This window comes from Rhinolophus sinicus, linkage group LG04 (assembly GCF_036562045.2).
Source record: "Rhinolophus sinicus isolate RSC01 linkage group LG04, ASM3656204v1, whole genome shotgun sequence".
Taxonomy (NCBI): domain Eukaryota; kingdom Metazoa; phylum Chordata; class Mammalia; order Chiroptera; family Rhinolophidae; genus Rhinolophus; species Rhinolophus sinicus.
Genome location: NC_133754.1, coordinates 128,474,716 through 128,489,526, shown reverse-complemented (window position 1 = coordinate 128,489,526; position 14,811 = coordinate 128,474,716). Strand labels below are relative to the sequence as shown.

Sequence of the window (14,811 nt, the reverse complement as noted above, 5' to 3'; positions counted from 1 at the left end):
CAGCTCAGAGATGGGAAGTGATTGGCCAGTCACAATACTGAGTGTGGAACTTAAGTAGATCTAGATCTTGGTTTGTCCTTCTCCAGAGCTCACACGTAACTCCCTACACTATATGGCAATCAAACAGAGTCTGACCCATTCTTCCTAAGAAATGTCTCTCGAAGCCATCGGTCCTGTCCTATTCCCAGTCCACCTAGGCCCACATCATCTTTCTCCTGCACTGATTTCCCAGCACCATGATTTCCCTGGATTCAGCCTTTTCCCATCAAAAACATTATTAAGAGCTAATCCTTTAAGATACAGTGTTTACTATATTGACTAAGAACCAACCTCCAGTGGTTCTCTATGAAAGCAGCCTTAGCCAAATTGTATTCTGGAATATTCCACACACATCCCCTCATTGGAGGGGCAAGAGTCTGCTCTGTGCCAGGATGGGGGAAAGACAGACTAATGGAGCTTTTACTCTAACAAAGAAGTTAGGCATTGAATCAAAGTTACAGAGGTGATGAGTGTTTTGAGGAAAAGTTCAGCATGCTTATCGGAGCCCCTGAAAAGTGATCTAAACTCATCTAGATTAGATCTAGCTGGTCAGGGAAGCTACTTTTAGGAAGATCCACAGGGTGTTTATAGGTATACATTAGGGTTGAACGAAACAAAATACATTGCTTTATTTCAAGTCTTCTCAAAGCCTGACAGCGTGCTAAAATGTAGTGTGACCTTCCAAGGAAGTGACTTGGTAATAATACATCATTTCCCAGATTTTTTTGATCATAGTGACCTGTATTTTCTGAAGTGTCTTACAGGGTGAGTGTTCTGTAGCATACTAGTGTAGGAAAGTCTGCTCCAGAGGATCAAGTTCAAAGTCCTCATCCTGGCCTTGGTATTGCAAACACAATTATTAACTTGACTTGAAAAATGTTGCCTATTCTACCGACCTGCTTCCCCAGCCATCAATGCAGCCACTTGCTGTTAACATGGCCGCCCTGTGCTTGTCACAGGTACAGATCCACCTCCCTCAGAAAATGCCGCTTTCTGTACCCAACACACCAAATCACATCCAACTATCCAAGGTCCAATTTGAAATTACTACTGCAACTAAGAAAACTTGTTTTTCTTATTACGTTTGCAGGTCATATGGCTCTCTCATTTTCCAATCCTCTAGCTCTCAGATACACTGGAATCGAAAGGCCTTGGTTCAAGTCCCAGCTTTGAATTCACTATCTATGCAACCCTGGGCACGTGGCTTTTCTAAGTCTCAGCTTTATCATCTGTAAAAAGAAGGAATATATTCCCCAAAAACTGAATCTATTCCCCCCCCCCCCCCTTAATGAAATGGTGAATAGGAGCGTGATTGTGGAGAGAAGGAATCTTTGCAGAAATCTTCTGTCTTGGTCTTTGAATGAACTCACTGGGCTCTTTCCAGGATTCTGCATGGCATCAGTCTAAAGCATCAGACCTTATACTAAGAACACATCTGGGAATTATGTCCAGCACCTCCTCTTCTACACCACCAACTACCATTCTCAGCCAGATTACAGCCTTCAAAGCCCAAGGTTTTAACGGGATACCTTGATCACCTTCTCACCTTGGCTGGCCCTCGGGGCAGGTGGCAGAGCATACCTTCCAGCATGGTTGTGAAGACCAGTAAGAGGAAGCCTCTGCAAATAAAGCTGAGATGTCATCATTGCCTTTGTTCTATTCACCTTGTTCTAATAATATGGTTATCTCATATGGACACGGAATCTCTTTATCTCTCTGTGGCTGGTATAGAGAAGAGACTCAATAAGCATTGCTGAATCAAAGTGGTAATGCAAGGAGTACTTTGAAGATCCATCTTTCTATATGTCTTCCTTAAGGAGCCATCTTTGACTCCATCCCAAACTAGATTAGGGGCCCATGGTTCTTGATCTTTTCCTTTGGGGTGCTCCTGACTACCACATCCCAAGGTTTAGGGATTATCTGTCCAGCTGGTGGTCAGCTTCAAGATAACCAAACCTGCCGTGTCCACCTGTGTTCCAGAGCCTGGGACAGTACATGGCACAGAGTAGTTCTTCTTTGTTCAAAGAACACATTAATGAACAATGGAATGAATGCTTTTGGATGAACCTAAGGTAGAGGGTGTTTCATCTACAATATTTATTAAACTTTTACTATGTATACACTTTTGCATCTCCTGAAAGGTAAAATCCATTTAAGACCTTGTTTCCTTTAAGTTCTCAGATTTTCACTCCAGGCTAGAGTTTAAAGGGATCAAGGACTAAAATCAGGTAGATCTAGATTTGAGTCTTTTCCTCGATTTATTAGCTGTGTGAACTTGGGAAATTTACTTAACCTCTCTGTGCCAGTTTTCTCACTATAAAATGGAAATTATAATCCTAAACTTTCAGGGTGATTGGGAGGAGTAAATACCATAGTGCACATAAAATCTTTGGCACAGAGCCTGGCATACAGTAAACCAATAAATGATAGCTGTTGTTGCTGTTGGAGTTGTCATGAGTATGTCTCCAGCCTCAAAGAGCTTGCAGTCTAGTGGAGGAGACGCAGGACACCTTAGCACTCACATCATCAGACAGGCCTTCGTAACCTCATGCTCAAGTGTAACCAACCCAGCAACCTGAGATTTATGTGGACCCTTCTAGGATCATGTTCTGTGTCCACATAGAAAAGGAACTGACCTTACCCCATTCGCTATGCACCCTTTAGAACCCAGTTGGAATTCTAATTCCCCCATGAGTAAGCCATGTGACCCTAGTAAAGCTACTTTACCTATTCTCCTTTCTGGTTTCTGGTTTCTGTTTCCATGCTTATGAAATGGTGCTAATGATACTTATTGAGCTGCAGTGAAGACTAAATTAAATAAAATAGCATTCATGAAAAGGCCTTTTGTAACATTCCCCCAATTACCCACACTTGCAGGGAGCAGTCCTTAATACTTATATAGAGAGGCCCTACGCTCCTGGGGCCGGGGTTTCACTCTTGCCCCTGTACAAGAATGTCACAGACTGACCAAATGTCCTTGTATTATATGGAGTTTCTGAATCCAAATACAAGAGATAAAAGGAGTCTTCTTATAAGGATTCTCTCAGCTTTCTGGTCCATCAGCACAGGGGAAGAATGCAGTCCCCTTTCTCTCCCAAGTCTAGACTTCCTCTCTTCTCTGTTAAGCCTGCGAGGTGGTTCTGGCTACCTGGGCCTACAGACAGAAGGAACCAACATGACCTGCCCACTAGACCCCTTTCTGGGTCTCAGAGCCAACAGCACCCCTCTCCAAAGATCAAAAAAGCCTCCAGTCCACTGGAAACCCCCTTGATGCCCCTTTTCCAGCCTTTCTGAATCTAGAATCTTATTTCTCTGCCTCCCAGTGGGCCCACTCGCCGTTCTCCTCACGTGCAGTGAAAGGATAGAAGCGTTGTCTTTCAACTCCCACTCTTTTTAAATTTCTGGTTTCTGTAGTGGCTCTTCAGCATGTCTTACTGTATGTCCTCGAGAGCCCTAAGGTCCTGGGAAGAGACGGAGGAGGATAAAGACAACTAATTGTAATGTAACAACATTCCATTCTCTTAGAAGTTTATACAGCAATGCTTCTTGAAGAGGAGAGTGATGTTGTGGAATAAGTAGGGAGATAACTTGGGGATGGGGGTGAAATGTTGAAGCATGTGCTCCAGTATGTGGAGGCTGCGTGGGGGAGCAGCGAGTGGGAATCCAGAGGTGGCTCTGAGGGACAGCAGAGACCAGGAATATCGATGGGGATTAAGTTGTCTGCTGTGGAGTCTGTGTAGACTCACCAAATTTTCTGTAAAATCTACACTGCTCATCAAAGCACTCGTGCAAATGGATTATTATTATTTTTGTGTGGAACTCTTATAGGAGCTGAATTCCCCTACTGTGTTGGTGCAGGAGAACAATAAAGAGTGCTTGAGGAGAGACGGGAGCTGGAGGACAAAGGGACCACTTACACCTGGCTTCCAATGTGACAAAATCTACAATAATGAGGAAAGGAGTCATGGACATGGGAGCATCGAGAACTACCTACCTTCCTGGCAGTCATGAAAAAAACATTATGGTGCCTGTTCTCATGGAGCAAATGATCTCATGGAAAAAACAAATAAGCAAACACCGAACTTGAATCCTAACACAATGACCTCAAGCCAATAATGGTGTGAGGCCATTAACTTCTGACTAGGGAAATCAGAGAAGTATTCAAGCGTTTTAAGGATGACAAATGTGGAGAAGGGTAAGGCCATACATGAAGGTGTACAAGAGCATGCTAGTGTTTAAGGAAGCAAGGCTGAGTGATATCACGAGACTCATATCAAGAATGGGGGCCTATACCAGGGGGAGTCTTAAGAACACTCAGTGGAGTTGGGCATCTATTACCCAGACAGACACTGAAGGTTTTTTAGGACATGTGTGACATAATCCAACTAATTCTGACAGCTAGTGAAGGATAGTTTGGAGGAGTAATGCATGAGATGCTCAGAGATCAGCTAAGAAATTAATGCAGTCATCCAGGTGAAAAAGGATGAAAATCTGAAGGAGGGGTCCCAGCAGGCCCCCTTCTCAGCTAGACAGGGTGGGTTTAATTGTCCCCTTGGATGCGCCTATGGAAGAGCTCTCAACTCCAAGTGATCAATCCTAAGAGCCCGGCCTGTGTATCCAACAACAGAATCTGGCTTTGGTTGTTCTCAACCCTGCTTTCTCCGTTCCTATCAAGCTCCAGTACAGCAGGTGACTGGCAGTTTGGAAATGATGCTGGGAGAAGGTGTGGTTGGCCTGTTAGGAAGGTCGCTGGGTGCTGGGGGAGAAGGCCTCATGTGAATCCACACGTGAGATTCAGCTGCCTATTGATCAAGCCCATTTGCACGTGAACCTCATCATCAAGTCCTGCTTAAGCCCTGGCTTCCCAGGTAATTGACTCTCGCATATTGATTAAGACGTTGATATGTCCCAGGGTTTCTCAGTGGTGATGCAGGCTCGCCTCCCGGCAGGCAGGGCTAGCAAAGCTCTCACTGTACGCCTGCCTGTCACTGAGCGCTCCTTAATGGATAAAGCTGTCATCTGAGAGCTGGAATGTCTTGCAGGCACAAAGACGAAATTCACTGTTCAATAATGTATGGGACATGGAAAAAACTTTACCCAACAACTCGAATTGATTGCTGTAAGTGTTTTGACTGCACTTGCCTGTTTTGCATAAAGTCAGCGACTTTGGCTAGCCTGACTTTCACGCACAGCCATTTCTCAGCCTCTTTCAGAAAAAGAGTTGCGAGACTTCGGTGGCTGCCAGGAATAGGCTGTCTAGAGGGAAGGGCGGTAGGTCGGGTGGGGAGCAGGTGTCCACTGCTGACACCTCTCCCTTGGGATCCATGAATGATCCCGGGGCTTTAAAGCAGCGTGTTACAGGCAATTCTATGGAATCTTGCTGGAATTGATCAGCTCAGGCATGTGGGGTGAATCACTGGGTGTGGAATTCCATGAGTTCTGTGACCTCACTTTGCCGGTGGTTCTTCTCCTCTCCCCCTGCATTAGGCTGAGGCCTCTTGCAGAGAGAGGTTGTCAGTCAGACCTCTGGGGGAAGAGGGCGATTGGGTCACACTTTTAACACCAGTTTGATAAACAATTTCCATATCATTTAAATTGGACCTTGCTTATTATTTGGGACTTGGTTAAACACGTGCTCTCTAACTGTCCCACAGGCACTAGAAAACACCGCATTCCTCCCTCCGTCTGCTCCTTTTCTAACCTGGAAAAGGGGGGAACTATCAAGGTAGCAAACCTATACTCCACGTCTTTGCTGCCAAGCTCAGGCTTTTAAAAACATAACAAGATCCTTTGAACATAGCTCTGTTTTATCACAGGATCTTTATTGAAGTTTTAATCAACACAAGCAGCTGACAAAATAGGAGACTGCAGATTCGGCTGTACGTTATGTATCCTCCTTGTGAGTCTGAGAAAAATATCATAACATTAAAAGAAGAGAAAATAAACAGCCTCGTTTAAAAAACAAATGAATCCCAGAAAACCAAGGAAATCCTCTCGCACCCAGAGGAAGGCCTGCCGTGTGGCACGCCGACTGCGCCCAGGAGTTGGGAGGCTCACGGAGATCATTACCATAAAACAAATAACCAGCTCGTTTTTTGTCGCCCACTATGAGTGAACTCAAAACCTCAGGCCCACATCCAAAGATTCCTTCTCCACAGGCCCAGCCAGCTATGGATCAGGCTGACACCTCTGTAGACGGGAAGGAGGGCACAGCCCCTGTGTCCAAATCCAGACCCTTTTCTCCATCCAGCCACTGTGCCTTGGCCCAGAGCCCCCTCTTGTCACCGCTGCCCCCATCTTCTTTGCTTGTTTCCTTTGTTCCCTTATCCCATGATGAGACAAACACACACCCGTCTGAGTTTCTCCACTTAGTGTGAAAGAAAGCGCCGGATGAGGAGGGAGGAACAGTTTTCTCTTTCTATACTCATCCTTTTTTGAAGCCAGGCTGCTCTCTTGCACTCCAAAAAAGGCATCACCTGAGCCTGCTAGCTATTTCATTTCAAAAGCAGTACATGGGAACTATTGAAGAGAGGGACCCTGGTGGCGGCAGCCCAACTGGAAAGGCTCTTGTTTTTATGACCAATGCCACCTCTCTCTTTACTGAGACAGGAGGCACGTGCCAGAGCAAGGAGCATGCCACCTCCTGGCATCCGGCGGGGGGATGTGGTATTCTGATGGAGAACTGGGCTCCCAAGTTGTGTAGACGTGGATTTGAGTCTGCTCTGCCACTTAACATGTGTGGCATTTGTGAAATATGCCTTGACCAAAGAAATAAACGAGGAAGAGAATGCTGAGGATGTGGTGCAGATGGAGTACCCGAGCAAAGAGGGGAGACAAAGGTCCAGAAAGATCAGCTGGATTGTAGTCCCTTAGGAAGGTTTCTTGAAACGACACTTTAACTGGGTTATGAAATGACAGATGAATACTGATTGGCAGAGAAGCGTTGAAAGACTCAAAGTGTGACTAATCGAGATGTGACAAGAGAATTGGCCTGAGGGTCCTCAGGGAGTCTGGATAGTTGGATGGGACCACTAGACTGCCAGATGGGGCCTGGGGGTGAGCATCGGATTCTGGCAGGATCTGTCATTTGGGAATGATCACTTGGCCATAATGGAATGACGATGATTAGGCCACAGGGAGTCAGGACACATGATCTGTCCAGGGTGGCCACCGAGGTGTGGAGTGACAAGGGCCAGGACTAAGGCTCTGGGTATCAAGATAAAGAAAAGATATAATACTGGCAGGTCTGGGGCAGCTGCCCCAACATCCTGAGCCTACCAATATTGTAATGCATTCACCTCAGGGTTTCCATCTTAGAATTAAAAACTTTCCAGGAGGCTTCCCTTGATGTTCTATTTCTGTTCATTTTATTGGTTTGTAACCAGATCCAGAGAACTAGATCACTAAGCCAAGACTTCTCATCCCCACCATCCTTTCACTTCTCTTGCTTCCTGAGATATTCATCCATGCATGCTCTGGCAGGTACTGGGGATACAAAGGTATAAGGCCCCAGGTCCCTCTTGCCAGGTGTTCTCAGCCCACAGCAGACAGACACACTGACACACCGCCATGGCCAAAGTGCTGAGGAGACCACGAGGGCAATGTGACTAACTCAAGGGAGAAGCACAATTCCCAGGTCATGCTACCTCTGGATGGTCAGAGCACACAGGAGCTTGGCCTCTCCAAAACAAAGAAAAAAGAGGGGTTCCAAACCTTATTCATTGCACTGGGAGGAGAGAAAGATTGGGAAAAATGGGAAAATACACAGAAGGGCATGGTTGGGTCTGACCAGGTCCTTGGCTTGGTAGAAAAACCAGGCTGGCCCAGCAGCAGCTCCACATGTGAGCCCTGAGGTTTTCAAGAGTGCTCAGTGGATGGACAGAAAGGATTCTTGGAAAGGCTCCGTAATCATCTGGTCACCTTTAGCTTCTAGGCTTCCCAAAGTACAGAGAGTACTTGCCCTTTAGCCATAGGGAAGAGCCATAAATTAGGTCAGAACTGCAATTTATCCTCGTAGGAAACTAGGGGGAATTGTCCCAGAGCTTGGGTGACCAACAACCAGCTCCCCAAATCTGTCTCAAGGCAATCACGGTAAATGATTTGCTGTGGCAGGAATGGAAATGATTTATTCTGAGAAGCCTGTCAGTACTGCTGTTAAATCATTTGTATTTTGTTAAGGAACATGAGTGGGCTAGTCGTTCCCCAAACTACATTCCTTTGCTTCAGGCCCCCATGCCATTTCCATAACTGGTTATTTCAGGTGACAATGAACAGAAAACGATGGTAATGGCCCCAGGGTGGTCACTTTTCCAAGGGACTCTGAGTATTAAGTTTCCATTACTTATAGTCTGTAATCTAGGTCTCCAAAAGGAAATGAGCTGCTTCTGTAGTGGTCACAGAAAATCAGGCTTTTTTTCCCCTCCTTCCCACCCTCTGTTTTGTCAATTTTCAAGGAAGTTAAACTAAGAGTTAAACCAAAGGTTCTCTGTGGTCTCATCTGTAAGAAACACATTTATTTCTCCCACAATACAAATTCTAACAGGCAAGATAGGAAACTGAAAGAATAAGAAGCAAATAATAAAGCCAAACAAAATAACGTTTATTTGCCTGTTTCCTTTCAAGATGTGAGTCCTGTTATTGAAAATGCTCCAGGCAGAGTCCCCAGCTGGAAGCACGTCCCCAGCATTTCCTGCCCTGATGTACGACAGACTCATTCATTCTCCTCTGAGGAACTTTGCTTCAGGTCCAAGGAATAGGATATGGCGGTTTGTAGGGTGAGGTAGCAAACTGGGTCCAGCCCAGACAGGCCCAATGTGCAGGGTTTCCGTTGACTGCTGCCACCGGAGTTCGTGTGGTGCTTTTCTCTGCCTCTGCTAAGACATTGAGCAGTGTCTGTTTGAAGTCTGGTCTTTGGGAAGGAGACCCAAGAGAACATGAGCTGGTCTTGTCTGGATATCAAAGTCCAAATTAAAAATTTATTCCAGTGTTTGAAAAATTCCTGGCCAAAACCTTCATATGGATTAAAAAAATACAAACTCCCTTGTTTCTTCAGTGTCTCCAGTTGAAAACTAGAGGATTTATTCCAAAAGAGAAAAATAAAATAAAAGTGAGGCCAAATAGTTCCATAAATGGACTCAGGTCAGACGGCTTCTTAGCTAAATCTGTAAGGAAAATAATCTGTTAAACCACTTTGGGCAACTGGGAAGCACTTGTTTTAGTTATCATTTTTTAGTCCATTCCCCCCCCCCCCCTTTCTTATTGCATGTCAGATGACCTGGCTTTTTACTCCTGGAGCTGAAGGGTGAAGAATAAGAAACAGCTTCTCCAATTCCACCCCCACACCCACCTACACCCCATTGGACAGAAAAATAGAGATGAAGCCTTTTTGGGTTTTTTTAAAGTTGTGAGTTTAAAGAGGAAAATGGTGGCCAAGCAAATAATCTAATAGTAATTATGAAGTTATAGATAATAAGAACATAAAAAATCATTTAGGCAAAATGAGGAAAAAAATAAAATAAGGGAGGAGCAAAAATTTAAACAATAAATTTAAACCAAGGCTATGAACAAAATTTATACAAGAAATAGAACTAACCCGATATGGCACTTTCCCCATAACAGGTTAGTTATATTTCTTCTATAAATTAGCGAAGCATTGAAATAGAAGTTGAGAATAAGAAATCAGCTCCAAGGGCAAAACACCAAGAAGAAGGATCGGGATCAATATATCAAGTTCAAACGGAAAGCAAAGGGCAGAATAGAGGAAAGTGATAGAACCATATCAACAGACAGAAGCAGCGGAAGCTATGAATGGAGACACTGCCAGCTCTGCAAAGACATAAAGCAACCTGTAAACGATGAATGCTAGGACTCAAATGAACTTACACAGGTCTTGCAGTCTAGGCTTTTTGCGATTGTTGTTTTGGTAAGCATGGTAATTGGAAGTATCACTTATATACCTATCATCAGTGTACAGTTTGGTTAATGTATTAGAATGAGCACACCCCTAGGACCACCATTCAGATCTGGCCAAAGAACACTGCTGTTACCCCAAAGCTACTGTCATGCTCCTATTCTCCAAGTGTTACCTCCCTTCAGACGTCCGTCAGCACAGATTAGTTGTGCCTGTTTCTTAGGGTTGCACGGAGTTATAAAGTATTTTTGAAATTTCTTTTTTACCTTTCTTTCATTAAACATTATGATTTTTAGCCATGTTATTGCACAGAGTGGTATTTTTCCCATTCTCATTGATATATAGTAACCGTTGTATGAATATACCACAATTGAGTCATTCCAATGTTGATAGATATTTCTGTTGTTTCCGGTCTTTGACTAGTAAAAAGAGAATTGCTGCGAACGTTTCTTTACATGTCTTTTGGGTCACTTTCACATATATTTCTGTGGGTATAAATCTAGGAGAATGATTGGGTCATACGGTATGCATATGTTTACCTTTAGTAGACACTGCAAAAGAGTTTTTCAAAGCAGTTATACCTGATTACAGTTCTGCTAAGAGTATGTGAGATTTCTTGTTGCTTCATATTCATACCAGTATTTAGAATTGTCAACTTACCTTAAATTTCACACATTTAATGTGTAAGTGGTTAATATTGAATTATGATTTTAATTTCGCATCTTTTCATAAATTTGTCACCAATTTAGATACCTTTTACTGTGAAGTGACTGTTCAGTTGTTTTTTTCCCTTTTTTTTAATGTGCTGTAGGTCATGTTGTTGTACTGTAAGAGATCTTTAAATAGTCTGGATACAAGTCCTTTTTCTGATGTATTTTTGGAAATATCTTCTCCCACTCTATGACTCACATTTAATTCTCTTAATTATATGGTTGTATTCCTTTTCTTTTCTTTTGTTTTCTTTTCTTTCATAAGAAGTTCTTAATTTTAATATGACTACTATATCAATCTTTTGTTTTATGGCTAGTGTGTTTTATGTCTTGTTTAAATTTACCTGCATGAGGTGATAAGGATATTCTCATGTGTTACATTCTAGAAGTTTTGTTAGTTAAATTTTTACACTTAGGTCTATGATCCATCTGTAATTGCTTTTTGTATGTGATATGAGATAGCGGTCAAAGTAATTTGTTTTTACTTTTAAAAATCCAGTTAATCCAACCATTTATAAAAAAGACCATTTTTCACACACTGCATTGCAAGGATGCCTTTGCTGTAAATCAGGTGATATATTATATATGTATGTATATATCTGTTTCTGGATTCTCAACTCTGTTCCATGTGTCTATTTGTCTCTATTTACACCAATTTCACACTGTCTCTATCACCGTTGCTTTATGCTAATAAGTTTTGATACCTGGCAGATATCAAACTTTCTTCTTCTTCAATTTCACCTTGACTCTTTTTTACCCTTTGCATTTCCATGTATATTTTAGAATTAGCTTATCAATTTTCATAAGAAACAAAAGGAAGGAAGGAAAGAAGGAAGGAAGGAAAGAAGGAAGGAAGGAAAGAAGGAAGGAAGGAAGGAAGGAAGGAAGGAAGGAAGGAAGGAAGGAAGGAAGAGAGGGAGGGAGGAAACATGCTGGGATCTTGATTGATATTACTCCAAGGCAATAGGCTAATTTGGAGAGCATTAATGATTTTACAAAATTGAGACTTCCAATTCAATTTACATGGTACTTTCCTTCATTGATTTTAATCATTAAAAACTATTCTCTGTAATGTTTTGAAGTTTTTATGCATAAATCAAATGTATATTTTGCTAAATGTATTCCTATAAAGGTACATGATTTTTAAAATGCTATAATAAATGGTATCAAATTCAAAATATCATTTTCTAATATTTATTGTCAGTATACAAAAATATAATTGATTTTTCTATGTCAACCTTATAGTCATTAATCTAACTAAATTTACTTATTTAGTCTAATAATTCACCTGTATATTCTCTGCTTACAATGATGTCCACAAATAACATCAAGTTCATGTATTTTCTAATCCTTAGGTTTTTAAATTTCTTTTTCTTGTCTAATTACCATGGCTAGACCCTTCAGTACAACATTCTATAGCAGTGGTGAGAGTGAGCAGCCTTGTTTTGTTCCTGATCTCAGGTGGAAACTAATTAGGTATAGGTTTATTAGACATACTTTTTACAAGTTAAAGAGTTTCCTTCTAGTTCTGGTTTGATGAGAATTATCCTTTCAATCATTAACCAATACTAACTTGTATCAAATGCTTTTTAATCAACTATTGAGGTGGTTATATGGTGTTTTCTTTATTCTGCAATTGTGTTGAATTATATTGATTGACTTTTAAATATTAAACCAACCTTGCATTTCTGGAGAAAACTTTGCTTTGTCATCATATTTGATTCTTTTAATATACCTTTAGACTTGATTTGCTAATATTTTGCTTAGGAGTATAAAATCTATATTTCTCCCCTATAATGTTCTTGACAAGTTTCAGTATTAAGGTTATGCTGGCCTCATTACATGATTAATACAGTGTTTGCTTTTTTTCCTATTCCCTGGAAGAGTTTGTGTAACATTCATACTATATTTTCCTTGAATATTTGAAAGAAATTTTCCACTCAAACCATCTGGTCCTCAAGATTTCCTTGCGGGGAATTTTAAATTATGGATTCAGTTTCTTTAATACATATATAAATATTCAAATTATCTATTTATTCTCAGATCATTCTTTTTTGCATTTTTCTAGTGATTTGTCCATTTCACCTACATTTTCAAATTCATTAAAGTAAAATTATTTATAATATCCTCTTAATATTCTTTAATGCCTGTAGGTGTGTATTGGTAATTTATACCAACTCTCTATTTAACCTAGTTCATTCTTTCCAGGGATTTGTTTGTTAGTCTTTTTCTAAAGGATATAGACAAATACACAGAAACTCATTATACAATAAAGAATTAAGAGAATGCCAATTGGAAAGTATGTAGTGATTTGGTGGTTTAAATCAGGTGATTGGAAAGCTCAGGACAGACTTATAAAAGTGGGAAGTATCTGAGATAAAACTTAAAGAAAAGGTAGCATTTGGGCAGTATAAATAGAAGAAAAAGCATTGTTGGCAAAAGGGAAACTTGGAAATAGTTTGGATAAACTATAGCAGAGAATTGGGGAGTGTGAGACATCTGAAAGATAGGAAGGTCTGGACAGTCAAGAGACTTAAGTCATAGACAATGAGAAGACACAACAAATATTTTCAATATTTTGTTATCTTGAATACTTGGTAAACATGAAGAACATGATTTTTAGAAAAGGCTTCAAATTTTCCATCCTGGTGATTGAGGGGATGATCTCATTTCTAGGGAAAAAAGAAGGCAGGGGGAAGAGCATTTCAAGATTTAGAAATGCAGACATCATAGGTAGCAGCATAAAGCTGAAGGCTAAAGCCAGGACTGAATGAGCTACCAAGGGACAGAGCAGCACAATGAGACCAGAATGCTGAATTTAGAACTGTTGACTAGCTTCCTTCACGCAGTAACAGGAGGAAGGAGTCAATGAGTACAATTGAGAGAAGGGAGTATGGAGCCAGGGAAGCCAAGAAAGCAGGGTTTCCAGCTGAAGAGAATCCACTGTATCAGCCTCCAGGGCAGCTGAGTGACAAGGACCAAGAAAGCTACTGGACTTGGCAGGTGGGAAGTCACTGTTGACCTCGATGGTATTTAAAAAGATCATGAATGTTTGGTGTCAATGGGAAGAGAAGAGACAGCTTCATTTTGATGGGTATGCTTTTCCTAGCTATGCAACTCACCCTTTCATTCAGCAATTATTTACTGGTTCTTTCTATATGCCAGGTGTCATGCTAGGTACTCATCATTTAGTGGTGAACAAAAGAGACATGATTCCTCTCCTGCTGAGCTTATAATCTAGTGGAGGAACTAAACATCAAATAAATATAAAGAAAAAATTTAAAAACTACGATTAGTGCTTGGGGCAAAAGAAGAGTGGATTATTAAAGAGAGCAAAAGAAAGAACCTGATTTAGATAGCAGTGTAGGGTCAAGAAATGCCTTAGTTGGATTGCATGCAGGGGCATAAAAGGATTGGGACAGTATTGAAGTAACCAACCGTTGTCTAGTGGTGCCTCATTCGGAGACCATGTTGATTACAAAGTTCTAGAACTTACAGAGTATCACAACTCCCCATGTTCATGTAACGCCCAAGCGTTACTCCCCATCATATGCCTTTCTTCAGGAGATAGAGATCAAAGGAGAAAATCTGCAGTTTGAGGCCAATTTTTCTTCAAAAGCACATGGGGAAGACGAATCCACCAGTGTTAAGTTGTAATGTTGGGAGACTATGAAGGCTAATATGATTAATTGTAATTATCATTTATAATGTATACTCATAATCATATTCTTTCTAGAACTGCTTCATTATTTTTCACTTTTGAAATGCTTGGGTGTCCCAACAGACTTGGGAAGGGGGTTTTATTAAGCCCAGATCATCAATCCAAACCTTTTAAGGTAAGGGTGTTGCTACCTCCGAAGCCAAAGAGACATTTGCTAGCCTGGAAAGCACTACACAGACATTAGCTCCTTCAGTCTGTTTACCAGCCCGCCTGTCATTGAGGTTAGACTGGCCTCAAAATTAACACTCTGCTCTATTTGTCCATCAGTATTGTTGTCTCACAGAATGTGTTCTCAAGTGGCCGCAGGCAAGCCTAAATTATTTCGTGCCAGAGCCGAGTTCCTGGGGTGGGGAGGGCAAATGTCTCAATTAAATTTAGCTTATTTAGTTCCATTTGAAATGAAGTCTGTGTTTAAAAGAAAGCCCCACTCA

The 14,811-nt window shown here is 41.5% G+C and overlaps 1 long non-coding RNA gene across 1 annotated transcript in view; it reads left to right on the top strand.

Moving 5' to 3' along the window:
• Positions 1-12,532, top strand: part of LOC141571113 (uncharacterized) — a 64,324-nt gene extending 51,792 nt beyond the window's left edge. Inside the window, exon 2 of the long non-coding RNA XR_012495706.1 lies at positions 3,868-12,532. This is a non-coding gene — a long non-coding RNA (uncharacterized LOC141571113). The remainder of the gene's footprint in view (positions 1-3,867) is intronic.
• Positions 12,533-14,811: the final 2,279 nt, after the last annotated feature.